Source organism: Mobula hypostoma, chromosome 25, assembly GCF_963921235.1.
Source record: "Mobula hypostoma chromosome 25, sMobHyp1.1, whole genome shotgun sequence".
In the NCBI taxonomy this organism is placed as follows: domain Eukaryota; kingdom Metazoa; phylum Chordata; class Chondrichthyes; order Myliobatiformes; family Myliobatidae; genus Mobula; species Mobula hypostoma.
In genome coordinates, this window is record NC_086121.1 from 1,478,190 (window position 1) to 1,504,446 (window position 26,257).

Here is a 26,257-nt window from a genome sequence, read left to right on the forward strand (position 1 = left end):
GGGTACCAGAGATCCTGCTTTTTCTGAGAGACGGAGCACAGGTGCTTGGCAAAGCAGGTCTCCCAATCTACGGGTCTCACTGATGTACAGAAGACCACACCAGGAGCACTGGATACAGTAGATGACTCCAACAGACTTGCAGGTGAAGTGTAACCTCAAATAGTAGTGAGGGAGGAGGTATAGGGGCAAGTATGACATTTGTTCCGCTTGTAAGTATAGTGCCAGGCGAGAGACTAATGGGAGGGATGAGTGGACAAGGGAATTGTGTAAAGCAGAAGGAGGGGAGGAGGGAAAGTTGTGCTTGGTGGTGGGATCCTGCTGGAAAGGGCAGAAGTTATGGAGAATTATGTGCTAGACACAGATGCTAGGTGGTAGGTGAGGACAAGAGGAACTTTACCCCTGGTGTGGCCGCGGGAGGATGAGGTGAGGATGAAAATGAAAGAGATGTGGGTGATGGCAGTGTTGACGGTGGAGGAAGGAATGCTCCTTCCTTTGCATGTATTGCCTCAACATTACATCCTTGCTTTTATATTTTAATCCTCTTGAAATGAATGCTAACATTGAAATTGTCTTCTTTACTACTGACTCAACCTGCAAGATAACCTGCAGGGAATCCTGTACAAGGACTCCAAAGTCCCTTTGCACCTCTAATTTTTGAATTTATCCCCGTTTAGAAAATAGTCTGTGCCTTTATTCCTTCTACCAAGGTGCATGACCATTCATTTTCCTTCACTGTATTCCATCTGCCACATCTTTGTCCATTCTTCCAATTTGTCCGTGTGGCGTCCCTGCCGTCTCAACACTACCTGCCCCTGCACCTATGTTGGTATTATCTGTAAACTTGGCAATAAAGCTATCAATTCTGTAATCCAAATCATTTATATATAATAGGAAAAGAAGCGTTTTCAACACCGACCCCTGCTGAACACCATAAGTCACCAGCGACCAACCAGAAAAGGCCACTTGCCAAACAGCCAATCTTCAATCCATGCTGGTATCTTTCCGTAATATCATAGGCTTTTATCTTGTTAAGCAGCCTCATGGATGGCATATTGTCAAAAGCCTTCCAAAAATCCAAATAAACAATTTCCACACATCCATTCTGCCAGCTGAAATTTCTTCCCTCATTCCTTCACAAACTTTGAGATGAAATTGTTAAACTAACTAAATATTTAACCCTCGAGGAAAGTGGTACCAAGCTCTTACAGCAATTACCACTTTAGCTGGAAGAAAAATGGAACCATACTTGCACGGAGAGCTTTCTTTCTGTTCAAAGCACTACTCAACCTTGGGATGAATGAACACACTTTACTTTCATTTAGACAAATATAATGGAGACACAGAGGACTGTGGATGCTGGAATCTGCAGCAAACAACAAAATACCAGAGAAACAATAGTTATGGAGGTCTTTTAGGTCTGTTTATTTATTTAGAGATACAACAGGGAAGAGGCCCTTCCAGCCCAACGAACCACACCACCCAGCAACCCATCCATTTAACCCTAGCCTACCTACTACCCAGTACATCTTTGGACTGGGGGAGGAAACAGGAGCACCCAGAGAAAATCCACACAGTCACAGTGAGAACGCACAAACTCCTTACAGATGGTGCAGAATTAAACTCTGAACTTCGGTGCCCTGAGCTGCAATAGTGTCGCACTAGCCATTGCACTAACATGGATGCCAGGCACCACAGACTGAAACTGGGGAGAAAGCCAGTACAAGAAGGTGAAGAGGAAGGGGTTACCACCTCTGAAAGGTTAACCTGGATCCAGGTGTGGAGGGGGGAATGGGAATAGTGACAGAGGCTGGGAGGTGATGGTTGGATCCAGGTTTATAGGAGAAAGTGGGAATAGAGACAGAGACTGGGAGGTGATGGGTGGATCCAGGTGTGGAGGGGAGAGTGGGATTAGTGACAGAGGCTAGGAGGTGATGGGTGGATCCAGGTGTATAGGAGAAAGTGGGAATAGAGACAGAGACTGGGAGGTGATGGGTGGATCCAGGTTTATATGGGAGAGTGGGATTAGTGACAGAGACTGGGGAGTGCTGGGTGGAGAGAATAAAGGGCTGAAAGTTGGAGGAATCAGATATGAGAAAAAGGTGGAGCACAGAACCAAATGAAGGAGCTGGGGTTGCAGATGGGAACAGTTAGGGAGAGGAGACCCAGGGAACAGTTAACATTGAAAATGTATTTGTGCTCCTTTCTGTAAGCGATATTGTACTGAGAAACAATATCCTACTTTAAATTATTTTAGGATCAAATATTATTTTGTATGATTGGAAAAGCATAAAAGAGAAAATGCTGGAAATACTCACCGAGTAGGTGAGAAAAGCAGGTCAATAAAGTTTCAAGTCAACGAAGAAACGCCACCCTGAAAGGCTAACTGGATTTCTCTTGCCGCAGGTGCCACCTGTCCTGCTGAGCATTTGCAGCATATCGTGGTTTTAATTGTCTGACATTATTAACCACATATACATACCTGGATTCTTGCCAAACCAGGTGTTTCACTTTTCTCAGTCTTTGTTTAATCCTTTTCACATTTGGCATCTTTTATGTTCCCCAACCCAACTGTGCAAAACCGAAACCACTCCAGCCACACTTTACAATATTTACACATTGACACATCCACAAAATTCTCAAAGATACGTTAAAGTTTCCCCCAAACCACTAATGTGGAACTGAAATAACAGTGTACAGAAAAATCAACATTTCAGAATGAAAGAAATACAATCCTATCTTGGAGTTGGACAACATTCCAATCAATCCATGTAGTCCACAGACTGTGCTCACTATTCCCAACATGAGGTGGCTTGTCAACATTACGAACATCTCTGATCTCGCAAACTCAGGAATCTGTCTATCACCTCTCTCCCCTCCCTGGATCCACCTATCACCTGCCAGTTCTTGCCCCTCCCCTTCCCCCTCACCTCTCTATACTAGTTCTCTCCCCATCCTGCAGTCCTCAAGAAGGGTCTTGACCTAAAACATCAAGCTGCCATATCCCTCCACAGTAATTGCTCAACCTGCTGAATTTGTTACTCCGTATTCCAGCATCTGCAGTCTTGAATCTTCATTAAGCTTTTTTCCACCACCCACCATTTTAATCCTATGCCCTGTGGCATTTTTACATTAATGCCCTTGGAAAAAAGGATTCTGACTATCTACGCCTCTCGTAAACTAACAGGTCATCCCACAGCTCCCGATGTTCCGGGAAAAAAGTACAATCAAGGTTTAACTAAATAAAATGCAGTTACCATGACAGCAAACAATTTTCCTGCACTTTCCCATCCACTGTTCCCTTAACTTGGCACCACCACTTTCTTCAGTTCTTGGTCCCCTACATACAAAAGCACTTTCACACCATAACACCATAACACCACTTCATTTCTTCAATAAAACTTGCTTTCCAGAATTCCCACACATCCCTGCCTCACTGACACACCAAACTTCACCCTCACCTTGCCGCATATTAATATCAATAAAATCAGCTACTCATCACCATTTCCTCCAGCAATGCCCAAAGCACAGCTGCCACTCTGTAATTTGGACTTCAATGCAAGAGAACGCTAAACATCACAGAGGCCTCATTTCCAAAAATCCACAAAACAGAATTCAACCCCCTAAAAAAGCACAAAGAATTAATCATGCTCCAATTGTCATAAGAAGGTCACATTAAAGTATTCCGGTACCATAAAACTTCAGCCTTGATAAAGTATTATGCAACGCAATCAGCAATGTCACATTATCCTGCTGTCTCCATGTGGCAGACATTGCACTGCAAAGATCCAAAAATAGATGAGAGAAAGCCACATGTGGGCTGCTGAATACTCTAACTGATAACGTGGCCACTTCAAGGTCAGAAAAGGCAATTTACCAGGAGACTGGTTAAAAATATACAACAAATAGAAAATACAAAAAGTTGTATATTTAAAGAGTCAACAAATAGTGACTACAAATTTAATAAATGTGTTTATTTAATAAATAAATAAAAATAAATTTTAAGAATAAAAAAAAATGAAGATTTCTAACATCTTCAGGATCTTACTACAGAATCAAGTACAATTCATCCCTCTTGGTGAGGACCAAGAAGGTACAGTCAAGTACTATTGATCCCTCTTGATGAGGATAAGAAGGTATGGTCAAGTACGATTCATCCCTCTTGATGAAGATAAGAAGGTATGATCAAGTACTATTGATCCCTCTTGGTGAGGACCAAGAAGGTATGGTCAAGTATGATGCATCCCTCCTGGTGAAGCTATGGTCAAGGGAAGCAAAGAAGAACTTGGAGGACTGCTTTGAGTTAGTAGACTGGACAATAACCAGGGATTCATCTTCGAGTCTGAATGAATACACCACAGTTGTCACCAACTTCATCAAGACCTACGTGGACGAGTGTGTACCTTTGAGAACATACCAGATAGGCCAAAACTAAAAGCCATGGATGAATGCGAGATTCATAGTCTGCTGGGGGCTAGATCGAAGGCATTCAAGAACAGTGATACAAACTATTCAAAAAATCCAGTTACAACCTATGGAAGGCAATTTAAAGAGCGAAAAATCAATTTTGATTCAGCTTACAGATGGAATTAGATGCACGTCAGTTCTGGTAGGTTTTGCAGGCCATTACTTCTTACAAAGCGAAACCTAACATCATGAATGTCTGTGATGCTTCACTCTCAGATGAACTCAATGCCTTTTATGCACGCTTTGAAAGGGAGGATAAAACTACACTTCTGCAAATCCCTGAAGCATCTGGTGACCCTCTGATCTCTGTCTCGGAGGCTGACATCAGAACGTGTTTCAAGAGGGTGAACCCTCGCAAAGCAGCAGGCCCTGATGGTGTACCTGGTAGAGCACTGAAAACCTGTGCCAACCAGCTGGCGAGAGTGTTCAAGGACATCTTCAATCTCTCATTGCTTCAGGAAGGGGACGTCAAGGGGACACACACCAGTCCTCATCCACAGATCAGCAATAGAAAAGGTGAGCAGTTTCAAGTAATTGCATATCAGCATCTCTGAGGATCTATCCTGAGCTGAATATATTGATGCAATTAAAAGAAAGCACAACAGTGGCTATATTTCACTGGGAGGATGAGGAGACTTGGTATGTCACCAAAGACACTCGCAAATTTCTAAAGACGCACCATGGAAAGCATTCTGACTGGCTGCATCACTATCTGGTATGGAGGGGCCATCACAGATTGGAAAAATCTGCAGAAAGTTGTAAACTCTGCCAGCTCCATCATAGGCACTAGTCTCCCAGCCTCAAAAAGGCTGCATTCATCATGAATGACCCCCATCACCGTGGACATGCCTTCTTCTCATTGCTACCATCAGGGAGGAGGTACAGGAGCCTGAAGCTACACTCAACATTTCAGGTTCAGCCTCTTCCCCTCTGCCATCGGATATCTGAATGGACAATGAATCCAAGAACACTACCTCAGTATTTCCCCCTCTTTTTAGAATACTTATTAATTGAATTTTCTTTTTTATATATACTTATTGTAATTTATAGTTTTTATACTGTAATTATGCATTAGAACATACTGCTGCCACAAAACAATAAATTTCACCACATACACCAGTGATATTAAACCCGATTCTGATTCCCCCTCTCTTGGTCTCTTTATCACCTGCCAGCTTGTACATGCCCTCTCCCCACCTTATTATTCTGGCATCTGCCTCCTTCCCTTCCTTTTCAGTCCTGATGAAGGATCTAGGCCCAAAACATTGACTGTTTATTCCTCTCTCTGGATGCTGCCTGACCTGCTGAGTTCCTCCAGCACTTTGTGTGTGACACTAGTCTTCGTTGTTTCTGCATATATGGAAAGTTTCAGACCCAATTTAATTTAGCAATGTATGACTTTGACAACAAGCGTTTTCAATAACAAATCACAATTATGATAAAACATGTAATTTTCTAGTCTAGCACACCGGCATGCAAACCTATAGGAACTTGCCATTGACACATAAATACACTCACCATGTACTGTTCAGTGAAGAGGTAACAAACGGGAAGAACATCCATTATTCCAGCGGGTTACACAAAAGATGCTTGCAGCAATTAAACACAGGTATAGTGTTCAACAGCAAACTGGATTCCGTTCTTCAGCAGTCAGCAAGAAGCACCCAGTGGAATTACTGATTCTACTCAATATCACCTGCAAATGAAAAGAACTCATCAAGCACCAAGTACTACAGTCAGTCAAATTCTCACCACAATTAATTAACCAACAGAGGTCTCACACAGTTAAAGCAACAGTAACTTAAGAATATGCTGCCCTTCTCGCTATAACCTTATCGTTCTGTCAGATATGAAAGCAGATCTATAGAAACAATGGAAATGGCAGGATTCAGCTATCTGGCCCTTCAAATATGCCCTACGTTTGTGAGCATAGGGTCTTCGAGAAGAGAAACAGCACCCAATGTCATCATATCCATCCTGACCACCAGTTCCCAACCTTGTTTATGCCATGGACCCCTAGCACTAACTGAGGGGTCTTTGGACCCCAAGTTAGAAACCACTGATTTTCACTGAACCCACCTACCAGCACTTGATCAGAAGTCTTCTCTGCTTTGGTGATTCAAGTGCTTGTCTACACTCTTGTTAACTGCTGTCCCCAGCACTGTCTTAGACATTCCAAACTCCAACAACCCTCAGGGTGGAAAGGTCCTTCCTCAGATATCCTCTAAAACTCTTACTCCCAACCCTAAACCTGTCCCCTCATTTCAGACACCTCTGTCCGAGGGAAAAGTTTATTACTATCTACTCAATCTATACCCCTCATAATGTTGTACATTTCAATTGGGATCCTCTCAGTTTCCTCTGCTGCGAGGAAAATAAACCCATCCTATCTGATCTCTCCTCAACAATGAAACACTCCATCCCAGGCAACATCCGGTGCTATCATCTCCTTCAAATGGTGGTAACTAGAACTGTGCACAGTCTTCATCTTCTTCGCATGGTGTGGCAACCAATCATCTCCTCCTCATGGTGTGGCAACCAATCATCTCCTCCCCATGGTGTGGCAACCAATCATCTCCCCCCCCCCCATGGTGTGGCAACCAATCATTTCCTCCTCATGGTGTGACAACCAATCATCTCCTTCCCATGCTGTGGCAACCAATCATCTCCTCCTCGTGGTGTGGCAACCAATCATCTCCTCCTCATGGTGTGCCAACCAATCATCTCCTTCCCATGCTGTGGCAACCAATCATCTCCTCCTTGTGGTGTGGTAACCAATCATCTCCTTCCCATGGAGTGGCAACCAATTTCTCCTTCCCATGGAGTGGCAACCAATCATCTCCTTCCCATGGAGTAGCAACAAGAGCTATGCACTGTTCTCCAAGAGTGGCTGAACCAAAGTTTTATGAAATGGACCAGATACTCTCTGTTCTTATCTGCTATGCTCTGACTAATGAGGCAAGTACTCCTTGACTCATTAATAAAGCACGATAGAGTAGCGGTTAGCTAGCCCTAGCTTATCCTCGGACTGTGTTGGTCATTGTACAACTTGTATATCTACAGAATAGTTTTTCTTTATGTGTTAATATTATTTTATGCACTGTATGTGATATATGTACTGTGTTTTGCACCTTGGTCCCTGAGAAACATTGGTTCCTTTAGCTGCATGGTTGAATGACTATAAACTTGAACTTGACACAAACCACACATTTCACTGTATGTTTTGATGTACATGTGATGAATCAAGTTAAAAACTTTCTTTAGGTCTTCCTCACCATCTGAAAGGATGATCGTGTCAGGTACTACAGGGTGCAGTTTTAAGTTGAGAGGGGAGAAGTTCAGAGGAGGCTGAATTCCACAACTTCAGGTAATGTGATTTCTCAGTTGTCTATGTGGCACTGGCTCAGTGTAATTGTTTTCCCCTCATTTTCCCTGCTATAATATATCTTGTAAGTGCTAATATTTTCTGTGGATAATATTAAGCTAATTGGCTGTAGTTTTCTACCCTGTTTCCCTCCCTTTTTAATAAATTAGTTAAGTTTGTCTCCTTCCAATCTAATACAGCCTTCACTAGACATCAAGAATATTGGAAAATTAAAACCAATTCAGTGACTAACTCATGGGCCACTTCTTTTAAGGCACCACAGATTGTTAATTACCAGAGCAACACACACAAAATGCTGGAGGAACTCAGCAGGTCAGGCAGTATCTATGGAAATGAATGTACAGTCAATGTTTTGGGCCAAGACCCTTTATCAGGATTGGAAAGGAAGGGGGAGGACGCCAGAATAAAAGAGGAGAGGTTAAGAGGCCAGAGTGGGGAAGAGAAGGTTAATTACCTGAAGGATACTCCCCTGGGCACGATGTTCTGCACTACACTCTATAATGCCTACATTCTTTTGCCTGTGTTCACGCTCTCAAACTGTTTCCATTGACCAGATCCCTCTCCCTCACCCTCACCCTCCCTGAATCTTTACGAACTTCTATTGCCTCCTTCATATCTGTGGGGAAACATCTCTATTTTTCTAACTACGGATATAATCTAACCAGGATCTCCAGCATTTTCTATTTTAGAAAACTTCTATTTCTATCTTAAGACTTTACTTGAACTTCCAGCATCTAGAGTTTTTAAAAAATGTTCCTATAGACATCAGGTGTGGAAACAAGAAAATGGCAGATGAGTTAAACATGCAATGCAGCGTGAAAAGCATTATCAAGGATGCATCTCATCCTAACCATGGACTTTTTACTCTCCTCCCATCCGCTAGGCGCTACAGGAGCCTCCGCTCCTGCACCAGCAGGCACAGAAAGAGCTTCTTCCCTGAGGCTGTGACCCTGCTGAACCTCACATCACAGCTCTAAGCAGTATTGCATCCGTATTGTACTGTCTCAGTACTTTTATATTTGTGTGCTGTAGGACTTACTTTTTATTCGCAGTTATTTTGTAAATAACACTATTCTTTGCATTTCTGGTTAGATGCTAACTGCATTTCATTGGCTTTGTATCTGTACTCAGCACAATGACAATCAAGTTGAGTCTAATCTAATCTAAAAGACACGGGCCGTAGAATACAGACACAGCCAGTACGCCAGAAGCTGCTATAAATCCGGTATTGGACGAGAGGGGGAGCTTACGAAAATCACAATCCCCAGGATAGTGGTACTGAGAAAAATTGTTGGATCTGCCTGCTGATGTCCCAGGATTCTGATGGACCACCGTGCTTTCAAAAAAAGTAGTCTCTGATATAGCTGGTGAATTAATTCTAATTTTCCAAAATTCCCCAAATCCAAAGAAGACTTGATTAGACTGGATGAAGGCAACTGTAACTACCTAATTTATTGAAGAGTGTTGGAAACATAGAGCCAATTATTTAAAGATCAGTCACAGAAAAATATTAGTAGTTCCAAGGTAAGTTATGGAATTTGAAAAAAAAATAAGGCAATCAGGCAAAGTCAATTTGGTTTTATGAAAGGGAAGTTATGTTGATCAATGTCCTGAAGCTCTTTGAAGTCACAGTTTCTTCCCTGGCGAAGGGAGACCAAAACTAGAGGACACGGGTTTAAGTTGAAAGGGGAAATATTTAAAAGAGGACCTGAGAGGTAACTTTTTCCACTCAGAGGTCGGTGTGTATGGAATGAGCAGTTAGAAGTGGTAGAGGCAGGAAAGTTCAAGCTGATTGCTGTCACGGGGATATATACAGTGTACAAATGCCATTAAAAATTTGCTTTATGCAGCAGCACAGTATAAAAACGAGGACAAGCATAACTTAGCATAAATTATGCATAACTTACACCAGGAATTCCAACATTTAAAAGACACTTGAACAGGTACATACATCAGAACAGTTTAGAGGGTCGGACCAAACCCAGGCAAATAAGCAATTTAGTTGGCAGGGATGAGATGAGTCAAAGCGACTGTACCATGCTGTGTAACTCTAAGGATGTCTGACCTGAGATGTAGATAAAGGGGAACCAGCAGATTTTCAAAAGGAATTCAATGATGTGCCACATCAAAAGTTTTTTGTCAAATATAAAAGCTCATGGCGTGGGAGGTAACAGGTTGGCATGGTTACCAAACTTGATGATGACACTAGATATTTCTGGAGTCAAATTTTGAATTCATATTCTTTCATAGCATAGAGTAGAGTCAGAGACAAATACAGCATAGAAACAGGCTCTTCGGCCAGTCAGAGAGGCAATCATCTACTACCACTCTCTGGCTTCTCCCACAAAGGAGGACTTAGCCATTGAGAGCAAAGTCTTTAAACTTCAGGGCAGAGATAGACGGATCCGTCCTGAGCAAGGTTACTGTGTGGACAATGGAGTGCATAGCTGATCTTTTTAAATGATGGAGCATGCTTGAGGAACTGGAATTACCTACTTCCATACCTGATTCATATTTTATATGAAAATTCTTAGTGGCAAGCACCTTCACTCTGGCTTTGCCAGCTTTGGGTCAGGAGGTTGTCAGTTCACAGCTCATAGCTGAGACCCAGAGCACAACAATCTAGCCAGCCCTCCCTGGGAATGCTCAAGACCACAAGGTTCTGCTCTCCTGGATGGATGCAGACAATCCAGGCACATCTTCCTTGGGTGTGCAAGATAGAACATAGAATAGTACAGCACAGTACAGGCCCTTTGGCCCACAATGTTGTGCCGACCCTCAAACCCTGCCTCCCATATAACCCCACCACCTTAAATTCCTCCATATACCTGTCTAGTAGTCTCTTAAACTTCACTAGTGTATCTGCCTCCACCACTGACTCAGGCAGTGCATTCCACGCACCAACCACTCTCTGAGTAAAAAACCTTCCTCTAATATCCCCCTTGAACTTCCCATCCCTTACCTCAAAGCCATGTCCTCTTGTATTGAGCAGTGGTGCCCTGGGAAAGAGGTGCTGGCTATCCACTCTATCAATTCCTCTTAGTATCTTGTATACCTCTATCATATCTCCTCTCATCCTCCTCCTTTCCAAAGAGTAAAGCCCTAGCTCCCTTAATCTCTGATCATAATGCATACTCTCTAATCCAGGCAGCATCCTGGTAAATCTCCTCTGCACCCTTTCCAATGCTTCCACATCCTTCCTATAGTGAGGCGACCAGAACTGGACACAGTACTCCAAGTGTGGCCTAACCAGAGTTTTATAAAGCTGCATCATTACCTCGTGACTCTTACACTCTATCCCTCGACTTATGAAAGCTAACACCCCATAAGCTTTCTTAACTTCCCTACCTAACTGTGAGGCAACTTTCAGGGATCTGTGAACATGTACCTCCAGATCCCTCTGCTCCTCCACACTACTAAGTATCCTGCCATTTACTTTGTAGTCTGCCTGAGAGTTTGCCCTTCCAAAGTGTACCACCTCACACTTCTCCGGGTTGAACTCCATCTGCCACTTCTCAGCACACTTCTGCATCCTATCAATGTCTCTCTGCAATCTTCGACAATCCTCTACACTATCCACAACACCACCAACCTTTGTGTCATCTGAAAACTTGCCAACCCACCCTTCTACCCCCACATCCAGGTCGTTAATAAAAATCATGAAAAGTAGAGGTCCCAGAACCAATCCTTGTGGGACACCACTAGTCACAATCCTCCAATCTGAATGTACTCCCTCCACCACCACCCTCTGCTTTCTGCAGGCAAGCCAATTCTGAATCCACCTGGCCAAACTTCCCTGGATCCCATGCCTTCTGACTTTCTGAATAAGCCTACCGTGTGGAATCTTGTCACTAAAATCCATGTAGATCACATCCACTGCACTACCCTCATCTATATGCCTGGTCACCTCCTCAAAGAACTCTATCAGGCTTGTTAGACACGATCTGCCCTTCACAAAGCCATGCTGACTGTCCCTGATTAGACCATGATTCTCTAAATGCCCATAGATCCTATCTCTAAGAATCTTTTCTAACAGCTTTCTCACCACAGACGTAAGGCTCACTGGTCTATAATTACTCGGACTATCCCTACTACCTTTTTTGAACAAGGAGACAACATTTGCCTCCCTCCAATCCTCTGATACCATTCCCATGGACAATGAGGACATAAAGATCCTAGCCAGAGGCTCAGCAATCTCTTCCCTCGCCTCGTGGAGCAGCCTGGGAAATATTCCGTCAGGCCCCTGGGACTTATCCGTCCTAATGTATTTTAACAACTCCAACACCTCCTCTCCCTTAATATCAACATGCTCCAGAATATCAACCTCACTCATATTGTCCTCACTGTCATCAAGTTCCCTCTCATTGGTGAATACCAAAGAGAAGTATTCTTTGAGGACCTCGCTCACTTCCACAGCCTCCAGGCACATCTTCCCACCTTTATCTCTAATCGGTCCTACCTTCACTCCTGTCATCCTTTCTTTCTTCACATAATTGAAGAATGCCTTGGGGTTTTCCTTTACCCTACTCGCCAAGGCCTTCTCATGCCCCCTTCTTGCTCTTCTCAGCTCCTTCTTAAGCTCCTTTCTTGCTTCCCTATATTCCTCAATAGACCCATCTGATCCCTGCTTCCTAAACCTCATGTATGCTGCCTTCTTCCACCTGACTAGATTTTCCACCTCACTTGTCACCCATGGTTCCTTCACCCTACCATTCTTTATGTTCCTCACCAGGACAAATTTATCACTAACATCCTGCAAGAGATCTCTAAACTTCGACCACATGTCCATAGTACATTTTCCTGCAAAAACATCATCCCAATTCACACCTGCAAGTTCTAGCCTTATGGCCTCATAATTTGCCCTTCCCCAATTAAAAATTTTCCTGTCCTCTCTGATTCTATCCTTTCCCATGATAATGCTAAAGGCCATGGAGTGGTGCTCACTGTCCCCCAGATGCACACCCACTGAGAGATCTGTGACCTGACCCGGTTCGTTACCTAATACTAGATGTAGTATGGCATTCCCCCTAGTCGGCCTGTCAACATACTGCGACAGGAATCCGTCCTGGACACACTTAACAAACTCTGCCCCTTCTAAACCATGGGAACTAATCAGCTGCCAATCAATATCAGGTAAGTTAAAGTCACCCATGATAACAACCCTGTTATTTTGGCACCTTTCCAAAATCTGCCTCCCAATCTGCTCCTCGGTATCTCTGCTGCTACAAGGGGGCCTATAGAACCATAGAAACTACAGCACAGAAACAGGCCTTTTGGCCCTGTGCCGAACCATTTTCTGCCTAGTCCCACTGACCTGCACACGGACCATATCCCTCCATACACCTCCCATCCATGTATCTGTCCATTTTATTCTTAAATGTTAAAAAAGAACCCGCATTTACCACCTCGTCTGGCAGCTCATTCCATACTCCCACCACTCTCTGTGTGAAGAAGCCCCCCCTAATGTTCCCTTTAAACTTTTCCCCCCTCACTCTTAACCCATGTCCTCTGGTTTTTTTCTCCCCTTGCCTCAGTGGAAAAAGCCTACTTGCATTCACTCTATCTATACCCATCATAATTTTATACACCTCTATCAAATCTCCCTCATTCTTCTATGCTCCAAGGAATAAAGTCCTAACCTATTCAACCTTCCTCTGTAACGGAGTTTCTCAAGTCCCGGCAACATCCTTGTAAACCTTCTCTGCACTCTTTCAACCTTATTTATATCCTTCCTGTAACTTGGTGACCAAAACTGAACACAATACTCCAGATTCGGCCTCACCAATGCCTTATACAACCTCATCATAACATTCCAGCTCTTATACTCAATAATTTGATTAATAAAGCCCAATGTACCAAAAGCTCTCTTTACGACCCTATCTACCTGCGACACCACTTTTAGGGAATTTTGTATCTGTATTCCCAGATCCCTCTGTTCCACTGCACTCCTCAGTGCCTTACCATTAACCCTGTATGTTCTACGTTGGTTTGTCCTTCCAACGTGCAATACCTCACACTTGTCTGTATTAAACTCCGTCTGCCATTTTTCAGCCCATTTTTCCAGCTGGTCCAAGTCCCTCTGCAGGCTCTGAAAACCTTCCTGACTGTCTACTACACCTCCAATCTTTGTATCATCAGCAAATTTGCTGATCCAATTTACCACGTTATCATCCAGATCATTGATATAGATGACAAATAACAATGGACCCAGCAGTGATCCCTGTGGGACACCACTAGTCACAGGCCTCCACTTGGAGAAGCAATTCTCTTTGGCTTCTTCCATTGAGCCAATGCCTAATCCAATTTACCACCTCTCCATGTATACCTAGTGACTGAATTTTCCTAACTAACCTCCCATGCGGGACCTTGTCAAAAGCCTTACTGAAATCCATGTAGACAATATCCACTGCCTTCCCTTCATCCACTTTCCTAGTAACCTCCTCGAAAAATCCAATAGATTGGTCAAACATGACCTACCACACACAAAGCCATGTTGACTCTCCCTAATAAGTCCCTGTCTATCTAAATGCTTGTAGATTCTGTCTCTTAGTACTCCCTCCAATAACTTACCTACTACCGACATTAAACTTACCGGCCTATAATTTCCCGGATTACTTTTCGATCCTTTTTTAAACAACGCAACAACATGAGCCACTCTCCAATCCTCCGGCACCTCACCTGTAGACAGCGACATTTTAAATATTTCTGCCAGGGCCCCTGCAATTTCAACACTAGTCTCCTTCAAGGTCCGAGGGAATACCCTGTCAGGTCCCGGGGATTTATCCACTTTAATTTTCCTCAAGACAGCAATGACCTTTAGTCAAATTAAGAATTAAAGAACTAGATCATTTAATTGCATATGGTGTACTCTCTATTATTTCATGGTACTGATTTGTAACAGGTGAACACATCACGCAGCGTCCACACAAACAGGAGGTTTTGCACCTCAGGTTCCACACGTTTGGCAGGGCCAGAGACCGTCTTCCCTAGACTAACGCCACTGGCTGAATCTGAGGTTTACATCTTCATGAGCTGAGGGAGGAGATTAAAGATGCACTGGTCCTCTGATTACATGATCAAGCGTTGGTCCTAGATCCACTCCAGAGACTTGCCCGCATTCTAAGGTAACACTCAAGAGCAACTCTGAAATGTGGACAAGGGCTTGACCTTGTCTGCTGGCAATGGATCCTCTGATTCACCGTCAAAAAACTGGATCTTCTGGGTAACTCCCATTTTTCAAACCACACCACGGGAATAGTTGCTTTTGATGGTGGGAGGCGCTGCGCAGAAATTGGCTGTTACAGCTCTTAGAACCAAGATGACTCCATGAAGGGATCTCAGCAACCAAACAGAACTTTGATACATTCTGGTCTCCAACTAGTAGAATAACACCAGTAGAATAACTGCTCCCTTCCTGTTCCTGACTTCCCAATTAACCAACATATTCTACGGTTCAATTTTAGAAAACGGAGTAAGAACTATAATCAAGTCACATGGATGGTTTTCAATCTTTCAACTGTTTTTTAAAGGTTAAGTAATGATTTACATGAAAAGTTTTGGATGTGTGTAAATTAATTAACACTGTACACATAATTTATAAACACACAGCTTCACTGGTGAAATGAAGGGACAGAAAAACAGTCCAAGCCTCATCCCTGCTCTGCTGTTGAGTGAGTTCACTCCAACTTTTGCTTCAGTTCCTGCATTAACATCACATCCTTGATTCCCATCTGCTCCGCGCTCATTATCCTGACTGGTTGCATCACAGCCTGGCATGGAAACACCATTCGAGGACCTTCACAATCCAGCATCTAGGCCAAGCACTCCTTGCACTACTACCATCGGGCAGGAGATGCAGAAACCTTAGATCCCACACCACCAGGTTCAAGAAGTTCCCCTTCAACCATCAGGCTCCTGAAACAGCATGAATGACTTCATTCACCTCAACACTAAACAGATTCCACAATCTACAGACTCGCTTTCAAGGACTCTACAACTTATGTTCTCAGTATTTTGTATTTCGCACGATTTGTCTTCTTTGGAAGATTGCTTGTTTGTCCATCTTTATCATAAATTCTATTGCATTTATTTTCCTGTAAATGCCCACAAGAAAATGGTGACATATACGTACTTTGAAATTAAATTTACTTTGACATTGCTCCAAAGAGGTCAAAGCAGCCCTGCATTATCAGAATGTAATTATCAAACCTGAAAACATTACTTTAGTCACAGGGATGATGAAAGAGCTTAATTTTTCAACAACAAAATGCCCAAGTTACCAGGAGAGTGGATGAAGGCAAGGTGGTGGATGTTTCTACATGTACTTAAGCAAGGTATTTGACAACGTTCTGCATGGGAGGCTGGTCAGGAAGGTTCAGTTGCTCAGCAGTCAAGGTGAGGTAGTAAATTGAATTAGACATCGACATTGTGGGAGAAGCCAGAGAGTGGTAGTAGAGGGTTGCCTCTCTGACTATTGGCCTGTGACTAGTGCTGTGCCACAGGAATCGTTGCTGGGTCCTTTGTTGTTTGTCATCTACATCAAAGATCTGAATGATAATGTGATGTTGACTAGATCAGCAAATTCGTGGGTGACTCCAAGATTGAGAGTGTAGTGGACAGAGATGAAGGTTATCATGGCTTACAGATCTACATCAGCTGGAAAAATGGGCTGAAAAAATGTCAGATGGAATTTAATGCAGACAAGTGTGACGTTCTGCGCTTCAGTAGGACTAACCAAGATAAATCTTACATAGTGAACAGTAGAACGCTGAGGAGTGTGATAAAACAAAGGGATCTGGGAGTACAAGTCCATAATTTGTTGGAAGTGGTACCAGCTTTTGGCATATTAGCCTTCATAAGTCAATGTATTGAGTACAGGAGATGGGATGTTATGTTGAAGTTGTATAAAATATTGGTAAGGCCTAAGAGGTAAATAAGTTTGAAAGATAACAGAGAAAATTTACAAAGATGTTGCCAAGTCTGGGTGATTGAATAGGTTAGGATTATATTCCTTAGAACGTAGGAGATTGAGAGGAGATTTGATAGAGGTATACAAAATTATGAAGGGTATAGATAGGGTAAATGCAAGCAGGCTTTTTCCACTGAGGTCGGGCGGGACTACAACCAGAAGTCATGGGTTGGGGGTGAAAGGTGAGAAATTTAAGAGGAAAAAGAGGGGAAACTTCTTCACTCAGAAGGTCCTGAGAGTGTGAAATGAGCTGCCTGCGCAAGCTCAATTTTCAACATTTAAGAGAAGTTTGAATGTTAGGGATGTGGAGGGCTGATAGGAGTAGGCAGTTTAAATAGTTTCGGCATGGAGTAGATAGGCCGAAGGACCTGTTTCTGTGCTGTACTTCCTTATGAATCCATGACAGAAATATGCAACTGAACCAGTCAGCATTTTAGAAGGGGGAGGTGGTTGTCACTGTATAAATAACACGGGTCTCTTCCAGTTCCCTGGGCTCTTTCAACAGTCAGGTAACTGGACAATCATTAAGGCATCTGTTCAGGAGCATGGGAGGGACTGGTGGCGTCCCTGTCCCATACACGTTTGGGGGGGTCGGATTGATGGCTTTATTCCTGTACACTGAAGTTTGAACAAATCTTTATCCACTTCCACAGCTGAGAAAGTTATTTTTGGAACCATGAAGCAAAAAAAGGGGAAATCAGGTTATTGAACCATGACCACTGATGTCTTGTCACTAGGACAGCAAACTGCTTACTGCTTACCTGTGCTACATACTTCACATGCACTTTGAATTATATTTTATTAACTTGTGGCAATAATTTGGTTTCTGTGCTCTGTGAGATACATGTTTTGTGGCTGCATCATGGTCCAGAGGAATGTTGTTTCATTTGGTTGTACCTATATACAGTCAGGTGTCAATGAACTTGAACCCGAGTTGTGAAGGCCCATTATTCTGAAGAGACAGAAGGTTGCCTTCCAAAGAAGTTCAGATACAAACTTCTGTGGGCACTGAAATATGACCAAATGTTACCATGGGGAGTTTTTACCAAACAATCTCCACACTGAAAATATCTTCACTGCATCTTAGGTAATCTGCTGTAAGCATTTCGAATGCAACCAAGAATTAAATCAGCATTGTCTGAATAAACGTGGCTAACAGCATCTCACTGACTACGATCAGACCACAGGAAGTGTGATGTCAGTACGTATCCAGGGGGAGAGTGGAAGGGGAAAGGGATCTCTCCAAGGGCACAGCCACAGTTGCCTTGGGAATGAGCTGAATGTGTGGTCATCTGGTCAATGGGGGAGGTGAGGAAGAAGAATTTCCTTTGTTCACACAAGCTATGGAAAAAGAACAGGTGGAACGTGGAACAGAGCCAGAGTAACTGTTCCCTCACCCTATGGACTCACTTTCAAAGACGTTTCATCTAATGTTCTCAATATTTATTTCTTATTTTTTATTATTTTCTTTCTTTTTGTATTTGCAGTTTGTTGTTTTTTATATATTGGTTGCTGTCTGTCCTGTTGGGTGTGGTCTTTCATTGATTCTATTGTGTTTCTCGTGTTTACAGTGAATGCCCACAAAAATAAATGCCAGGATTATATACAGTGACATACAAGCACTTTGATAATAAATTTACATTAAACTTTGGAAAGCAGGAGCTGTAAACATTGAATGCAGAGTTGAAAAATGAGACAAGATGGTCAGAAGAGGGTGAAGAGGGAAGAATAAATAGGGGCAAACATTTTGCACTGTCGGAAGGGTGGGGCTCTGACTCTTTGCAATGTTGGGGGAGGTCCGACCCTTTGCGACGTCGAGGGGGGGGTTCGACCCTTTGTGATGTCGGGGGGGGGGGTTCCGACCCTTTGCGATGTCAGGAGGGTTCCGAACCTTTGCGATGTCGGGAGGGGTCTGACCCTTTGCAATGTCGGGGGGGGGGTCTGACCCATTGCGATGTTGGGGGGGGGTTCTGACCCTTTGCGATGTCGGGGGGGGGGGGGTTCTGACCCTTTGCGATGTCGGGGGGGGGAGTTCTGACCCTTTGCGATGTCGGGGGGGTCTGACACTTTGCGATGTCGGGGGGGGTGTCTGACCCTTTGCGATGTCTGGGGGGTGTCTGACCCTTTGCGATGTCGGGGGGGGTCTGACCCTTTGCAATGTCGGGAGGGGGTCTGACCCTTTGCAATGTCGGGAGGGGGTCTGACCCTTTGCAATGTCGGGGGGGGGTCGGACCCTTTGCGATATTGGGGGGGGTCTGACCCTTTGCGATGTCCGGGGGGGGGGGTCTGACCCTTTGCAATGTCAGGGTGGGGGTCTGACCCTTTACGATGTCGGGGGGGGGTCTGACCCTTTTCGATGTCGGGGGGGTCTGATCCTTTGCGATGTCGGGGGAGGTCTGACCCTTTGCGATATCGGTGGGGGTCTGACCCTTTGCGATGTCGGGGGGGGTCTGATCCTTTGTGATGTCGGGGAGGGTCTGACCCTTTGCGATGTACGATTATGAGAAGCATAGATGAAGTAGACAGACAGCATTGCAGTCACAGTGTTGAAATTTCCAAGACCAGGGCATGCATTAAAGGTGAGAGGGGTTAATTTTAAAGATGTGAGGGGCAATTATTATTTTTTTTAAACACAGAGAGTGGAGGATGCTTGGGTGGTGACAGAGACAGATATGTTAGGGATATTTAAGTGATATTTAATGTGAGGAAAATGGAGGGATACGGACATTGTGTAGGCAGGAGGGATTAGTTTAGTTGGCTATTTGATTATTGACTTACTTGGTTCCACACAACATTGTGGGCCAAAGGATCTGCTTCTGTGTGGTATTGTTCTATATTGCACCTCCTTCAGATCGTTGAGGGCACGGATGTACTGAGGGATCGTGGGCAGAGAACAGCAATGAGGTAAAGAAGGTGCACAGATCAGCTCCTGCACCGAGTATAGAAACTGGAAGGTCACGTTGCGATTGTATAAAACTTTGCTTCAGCCATATTTGGATTTGTGTGTGCAGTTCTGGCTCCCCATTACAGGAAAGAGGAGGCGGCTTTGGAGAGGGTGCAGAACAGGTTCAGCAGGACACTGCTTGGATTAGAGAGTATTAACTGTAAGAGGAAATTGAACAAATTTTAATTATAAACACAAGAGATACTGCAGATGCTGAAGGGCAAACATATATAAAATCACAAGAGGTATAGACATGGTAGATTCCCCGCCCAGGGTGGACGAGGGCATAGGCATAAACAAATCAACTGATTTTAATATTCCTATACATTGTGTGAATATTCAACAGTTCAGTCCTGGAGAGTCTCGGCCCGAAACAGCGACCACTTATTCAGTTCCATAGATGCTACCTGACCTGCTGATTTCATCCAGCATTTTGTGTTAGTTTAGAATATGTCTATTTTTGCAGAGAACATCAGTGTGTTGGAGAGACACAGACACAGCCAATCACCCAACGTGGTTGGCGCAGTGCGGTAGTGTAGCGTCTAGCGTAACACCTGACAGTGACCTGGGTTCAATTCCTACCGCTATCTGTAAAAAGTTTGTACATTCTCCCCGTGACCACGACCAGATGCTCTGGTTTTCTCCCACACTCCAAAAAACACGGCGATTAGTACGTCTATTGGTCACTTGATGTATTTGGGCAGCGCAGCTGATTGGGCCTGTGTTATTTGCAGAAAGGAGGAAGTATGAGTGTGAGGCCAGTTTTCTGTGCTCAGTGTCAGATGTGGGAGGTCCTGGAGTCTCCCAGCCTCCCAGACAGCCATATCTGCACCAGGTGTGTCAAGCTGCAGCTCCTGAGGGACCGAGTTAGCGACTGGAGATGCACCTCGATGACCTTTGTCTGGTCAGGGAGAGCGAGGAGGTGATAGAAAGGAGTTATAGGCAGGTGGTCACACCGAGGCCACGGGAGACAAACAAGTGGGTCACAGTCAGGAGGGGGAAGGGGAACAGTCAGGTACTAGAGAGTACCCCTGTGGCTGTACCCCATAACAATAAGTATTCTTGCTTGAGTTCTGTTTGGTGGGGGGGGGGAATAGCCTACCTGGGGGAAGCAACAGTGACCGTGCCTCTGGCACAGAGTCTGGCCCTATGGCTCAGAAGGGTAGGAAAAGGAAGAGGAAAGCAGTAGTGACAGGGGACTCTATAGTTAGGGGGTCAGACAGGTGATTCTGTGGACGCAGGAAAGAAACTCAGATGGTAGTTTGCCTCCCAGGTGCCAGGGTCCGGGATGTTTCAGATCGCGACCACGATATCCTGCACTGGGAGGGAGAACAGCCAGAGGTCGTGGTACATATTGGTACCAATGACATAGATAGGAAAAGAGAAGAGTTCCTGAAAAAAGACTACAGAGAGTTAGGAAGGAAGTTGAGAAGCAGGACCGCAAAGGTAGTAATCTCGGGATTACTGCCTGTGCCACGTGACAGTGAATATAGGAATAGAATGAGGTGGAGGATAAATGCGTGGCTGAGGGATTGGAGCAGGGGGCAGGGATTCAGATTTCTTGATCATTGGGACCTCTTTTGGGGCAGGAGTGACCTGTACAAAAAGGACGAGTTGCACTTGAATCCCAGGGGGACCAATATCCTACAACTCCTCCCTTGGAGGGTCAGACACCCTGAGCCAATAGGCTGGTCCTGGACTTATTTCATAACTTACTGGCATAATATACATATTACCATTTAACTATTTATGGTTCTATTACTATTTATTATTTATGGTGCAACTGTAACGAAAACCAATTTCCTCCGGGATCAATAAAGTATGACTATGACTATCCTGACGGGGAGGTTTGTTAAGGCGACTAGGGAGAGTTTAAACTAGAATTGCTGAGGGGTGGGAACCAAACTGAAGAGACTGGGGAAGAGGAGTTTAGCTCACAAATAGAGAAAGCTTGTAGACAGTGCGAGAGGGATGATAGGCAAGTGATAGAGAAGGGATGCGCTCGGACCGAAGGTTTGAGATGTATCTATTTTAACGAAAGGAGTGTTGTGAACAAAGCGGATGAGCTTAGAGCATGGATCAGTACTTGGAGATATGATGTGGTGGCCATTACAGAGACTTGGAAGGCTCAGGGACAGGAATGGTTACTTCAAGTGCCGGGTTTTAGATGTTTCAGAAAGGACAGGGAGGGAGGCAAAAGAGGTGGGGGAGTGGCACTGTTGATCAGAGATAGTGTCACAGCTGCAGAAAAGGTGGACATCACGGAGGAATTGTCTACGGAGTCTCTGTGGGCAGAGGTTAGGAACAGGAAGGGGTCAATAACTTTACTGGGTGTTTTTTATAGGCTGTCCAATAGTAACAGGGATATCGAGCAGCAGAAGGGGAAACAGATCCTGGAAAGGTGTAATAATAACAGAATTGTCGTGATGGGAGATTTTAATTTCCCAAATATCAATTGGCATCTCCCTTGAGCAAGGGGTTTAGATGGGATGGAGTTTGTTATGTGAGTTCAGGAAGGTTTCTTGACACAATACATAGATAAGCCTACAAGAGGAGAGGCTGTACTTGATCTGGTATTGGGAAATGAACCTGGTCAGGTGTCAGATCCCTCAGTGGGAGAGCATTTTGGAGATAGTGATCACAATTCTATCTCCTTTACAATACCATCGGAGAGAGATAGAAACAGACAAGTTAGAAAAGCGTTTAATTGGAGTAAGAGGAATTATGAGGCTATCAGGCAGGAAATTGGAAGCTTAAATTGGAAACAGATATTCTCAGGGAAAAGTACGGAAGAAATGTAGCAAATGTTCAGGGGATATTTGCATGGAGTTCTGCATAGGTATGTTCCAATGAGACAGGGAAGTTATGGTAGGGTACAGGAACCGTGGTGTACAAAGGCTGTAATAAATCTAATCAAGAAAAGAAAAGAAAAGCTTACGAAAGGTTCAGAGAGCTAGGTAATGTTAGAGATCTAGAAGATTATAAGGCTAATAGGAAGGAGCTTAAGAAGGAAATTAGGAGAGACAGAAGGGGCCAAGAGAAGGCCTTGGCGGGCAGGATTAAGGAAAACCCCAAGGCATTCTACAAGTAGGTGAAGAGCATGAGGATAAGACATGAAAGAATAGCACCTATCAAGTGTGACAGTGGGAAAGTGTGTATGGAATCGGAGGAAATAGCGGAGGTACTTAATGAATACCTTACTTCAGCATTCACTATGGAAAAGGATGCTGGTGATTGTAGTGATGACTTGCAGCAGACTGAAAAGCTTGAGCATGTAGATATTAAGAAAGAGGATGTGCTGGAACTTTTGGAAAGCATCAAGTTGGATAAGTTGCCGGGTCTGGATGAGATGTACCCTAGGCTACTGTGGGAAGTGAGGGAGGAGATTGCTGAGCCTCTGGCGATGATCTTTGCATCATCAATGGGGACGGGAGAGGTTCTGTAGGATTGGAGGGTTGCGGATGTTGTTCCTTTATTCAAGAAAGGGAGTAGAGATAGCCCAGGAAATTATAGACCAGTGAGTTTTACTTCAGTGGTTGGTAAGTTGATGGAGAAGATCCTGAGAGGCAGCATTTATGAACATTTGGAGAGGTATAATATGATTAGGAATAGTCAGCATAGCTTTGTCAAGGGTAGGTCGTGCCTTATGAGCCTGATTGAATTTTTTGAGGATGTGACTAAACACATTGATGAAGGAAGAGCAGTAGATGTAGTGTATATGGATTTTAGCAAGGCATTTGATAAGGTACTCCATGCAAGGCTTATTGAGAAAGTAAGGAGGCATGGGATCCAAGGGGACATTGCTTTGTGGATCCAGAACTGGCTTGCCCACAGAAGGCAAAGAGTATTTGTAGATGGGTCATATTCTGCATGGAGGTCGGTCACCAGTGGAGTGCCTCAGGGATCTGTTCTGAGACCCTTACTCTTCATGATTTTTATAAATGACCTGGATGAGGAAGTGGAGGGATGGGTTAGTAAGTTTGCTGATGACACAAAGGTTGGAGGTGTTGTGGATAGTGTGGAGGGCTGTCAGAGGTTACAGCAGGACATTGATAGGATGCAAAACTGGGCTGGGAAGTGGCAGATGGAGTTCAACCCAGATAAATGTTAAGTGGTTCATTTTGGTAGGTCAAATATGATGGCAGAATATAGTATTAATGGTAAAACTCTTGGCAGTGTGGAGGATCAGAAGGATCTTGGGGTACGAGTCCATAGGACACTCAAAGCTGCTGCGCAGGTTGACTCTGTGGTTAAGAAGGCATACGGTGTATTGGCCTTCATCAATCGTGGAATTGAATTTAGGAGCTGAGAGGTAATGTTGCAGCAATATAGGACCCTGGTTAGACGCCAATTAGAGCACTGTGCTCAGTTCTGGTCGCCTCACTACAGGAAGGATGTGGAAGCCATAGAAAGGGTGCAGAGGAGATTTACAAGGATGTTGCCTGGATTGGGGAGCATGCCTTATGAGAATAGGTTGAGTGAACTCGGCCTTTTCTCCTTGGAGCGACGGAGGATGAGAGGTGACCTGATAGAGGTGTATAAGATGATGAGAGGCAATGATCGTGTGGATAGTCAGAGGCTTTTTCCCAGGGCTGAAATGGTTGCCATACGAGGACACAGGTTTAAGGTACTGGGGAGTAGGTACAGAGGAGATGTCAGGGGTAAGTTTTTTACTCAGAGAGTGGTGAGTGTGTGGAATGGGCTTCCGGCAACAGTGGTGGAGGCGGATACGATAGGGTCTTTTAAGAGACTTTTGGATAGGTACTTGGAGCTTAGTAAAATAGAGGGCTATAGGTAAGCCTAGTAATTTCTAAGGTAGGGGCACATTCGGCACAACTTTGCGGGCGGAAGGGCCTGTATTGTGCTGTAGGTTTTTTATGTTGTTAAGGGCCTGTTACAATAATCTCAAAATAAATGAACACTTTCTTTAGTATTTGTAACAGCGTTATTGTACTGAAGATTTAAATTATTTTTAAAACGTTGCTAACAAATTGCCGTCCTCCTCATCCCGCAGTAGACAATAACCAGATACTGCTAATTACATCTCAAAGTACCCTTCTCACTAATTCACATTATATGATACATCCTTGTCTATCAAACTCCAGCAGCTCTACAGACAAACCACAAAACCCCAGGAAGACAACACCAAACAAAAGCCTCAGACTATCCACACCATCATTCTTCAGTAACGAAGGACTTGATCAGAACAAGGTTCATGTAACTGGGTCGTGCAGAAGGTGCAGCAGGGAGAGCCCAAAGTTTCAGGATTGACGTTTGCCCACGATTTTAACACTTATTCCACATTGTGCCCCAAAATAATGAATTCAAAACAAAATAATTCACAAGTGAAATCCATAGGTAAAAGAAGAGTTTTTAATGTTTTTTTAACTATTACCTAGTGCTGTAGGATTTAGGGGAAAGTGGAAGTGGGTATTTTAGTGGCAATAATCCTGTCCCGTGAGGGGTGGCAGGAATGAGCAGCTCCTCGCCGACTCTCACAACTCAGGAGCAATACACAAAGTCTCCCACCCCATCCACTCACCTTCCTTCCATCACTGAGAGCCCCACACCTCCCCAATGCCAGCACTCTTCTCAGAAATGCCTCACTCCCTGCACCGATCTCGCCCACCACTTCTCCAATTACCCAGCCCTAAACAGTGGACCCAGCCTCACCAGTACCCCACCCCTGGAGCTCCCTCTACCCCCACCCTCACCCCAACCCACACCCCCCTCATCCTTACCTCTCTTCCTCCATACTCCCCTCTTCAGCCAACCCCGGCACTGCCCTTTACCCTCCATACGGTAACTCCCAACCCGCTACCCACACCACCCTCCCCTGCACTACCGCTGCCCTTCCCCTCTCTTGCCTCCCCGCCGCAGCCTTCTCCCCTGCCTTCGCCCGCTCAGGCCCCAGGCCCCAGGCGCCGGGCGAGCCCGCGGGAGGGGCCGCCGTCACTCACCCGCCATCCCGGCGCCTCCGCACAACGTTCCGGCGCGGCGGCTCTCGGGGGGGAGCATTAACCGCACGGAGCGCCCGCTGACCCGCATAGAGCGGTTTCAGCAGCGCGTCGCCGTAAGAGATCCCCCGGCGCCTCGTCCTCCCTCCCAGCCGGAAAACGGAACCAGTCCCACCCCTTGTTTCATTAATTCTACTCGGTGATTCATTTTACAAATAATGAATTTGTTAAACAGTTTTGTAGGGAGAAGCAAGGTGGAAAGGACGTAGAATCTGTAGTAGTTCGAGCCATTAGAGGTAATATTACATCTCAGAGACACCAGATAGAAAACAAACTGACAGCGGGTTCGTAAAGACCAAAAATATAGAGTAATTGCCTGAAATTAGCACTAGGGTTCTGATGAAGGTTCTCCACTCGAAACGTCGGCTCTTCTTTCCCTCCATAGATACTGCCTGCCATGCAGAGTTTATCCAGCATTGTGTGTGTATTGTTCTGGATTTCCAGCATCTGCAGATTCTCTCGTGATTAGGGTCAAATAG

General features: G+C 44.5%; 1 protein-coding gene across 4 annotated transcripts in view; it reads right to left on the minus strand.

The window, feature by feature from the left end:
• mib2 (MIB E3 ubiquitin protein ligase 2) overlaps positions 1-25,876 on the minus strand; it is a 231,864-nt gene extending 205,988 nt beyond the window's left edge. For 3 of the 4 annotated variants that reach the window (XM_063033209.1, XM_063033206.1, XM_063033204.1), the window contains exons 1-2: positions 25,722-25,876; positions 5,983-6,160 (exon numbers count right to left, since the gene is read on the minus strand). The gene's annotated coding sequence lies outside the window, so the exon portion shown is untranslated. Of the gene's footprint in view, positions 1-5,982; positions 6,161-19,595; positions 19,920-25,721 lie in introns of all 4 variants that reach the window. The other variant, XM_063033205.1, reaches the window with a different exon arrangement.
• Positions 25,877-26,257: the final 381 nt, after the last annotated feature.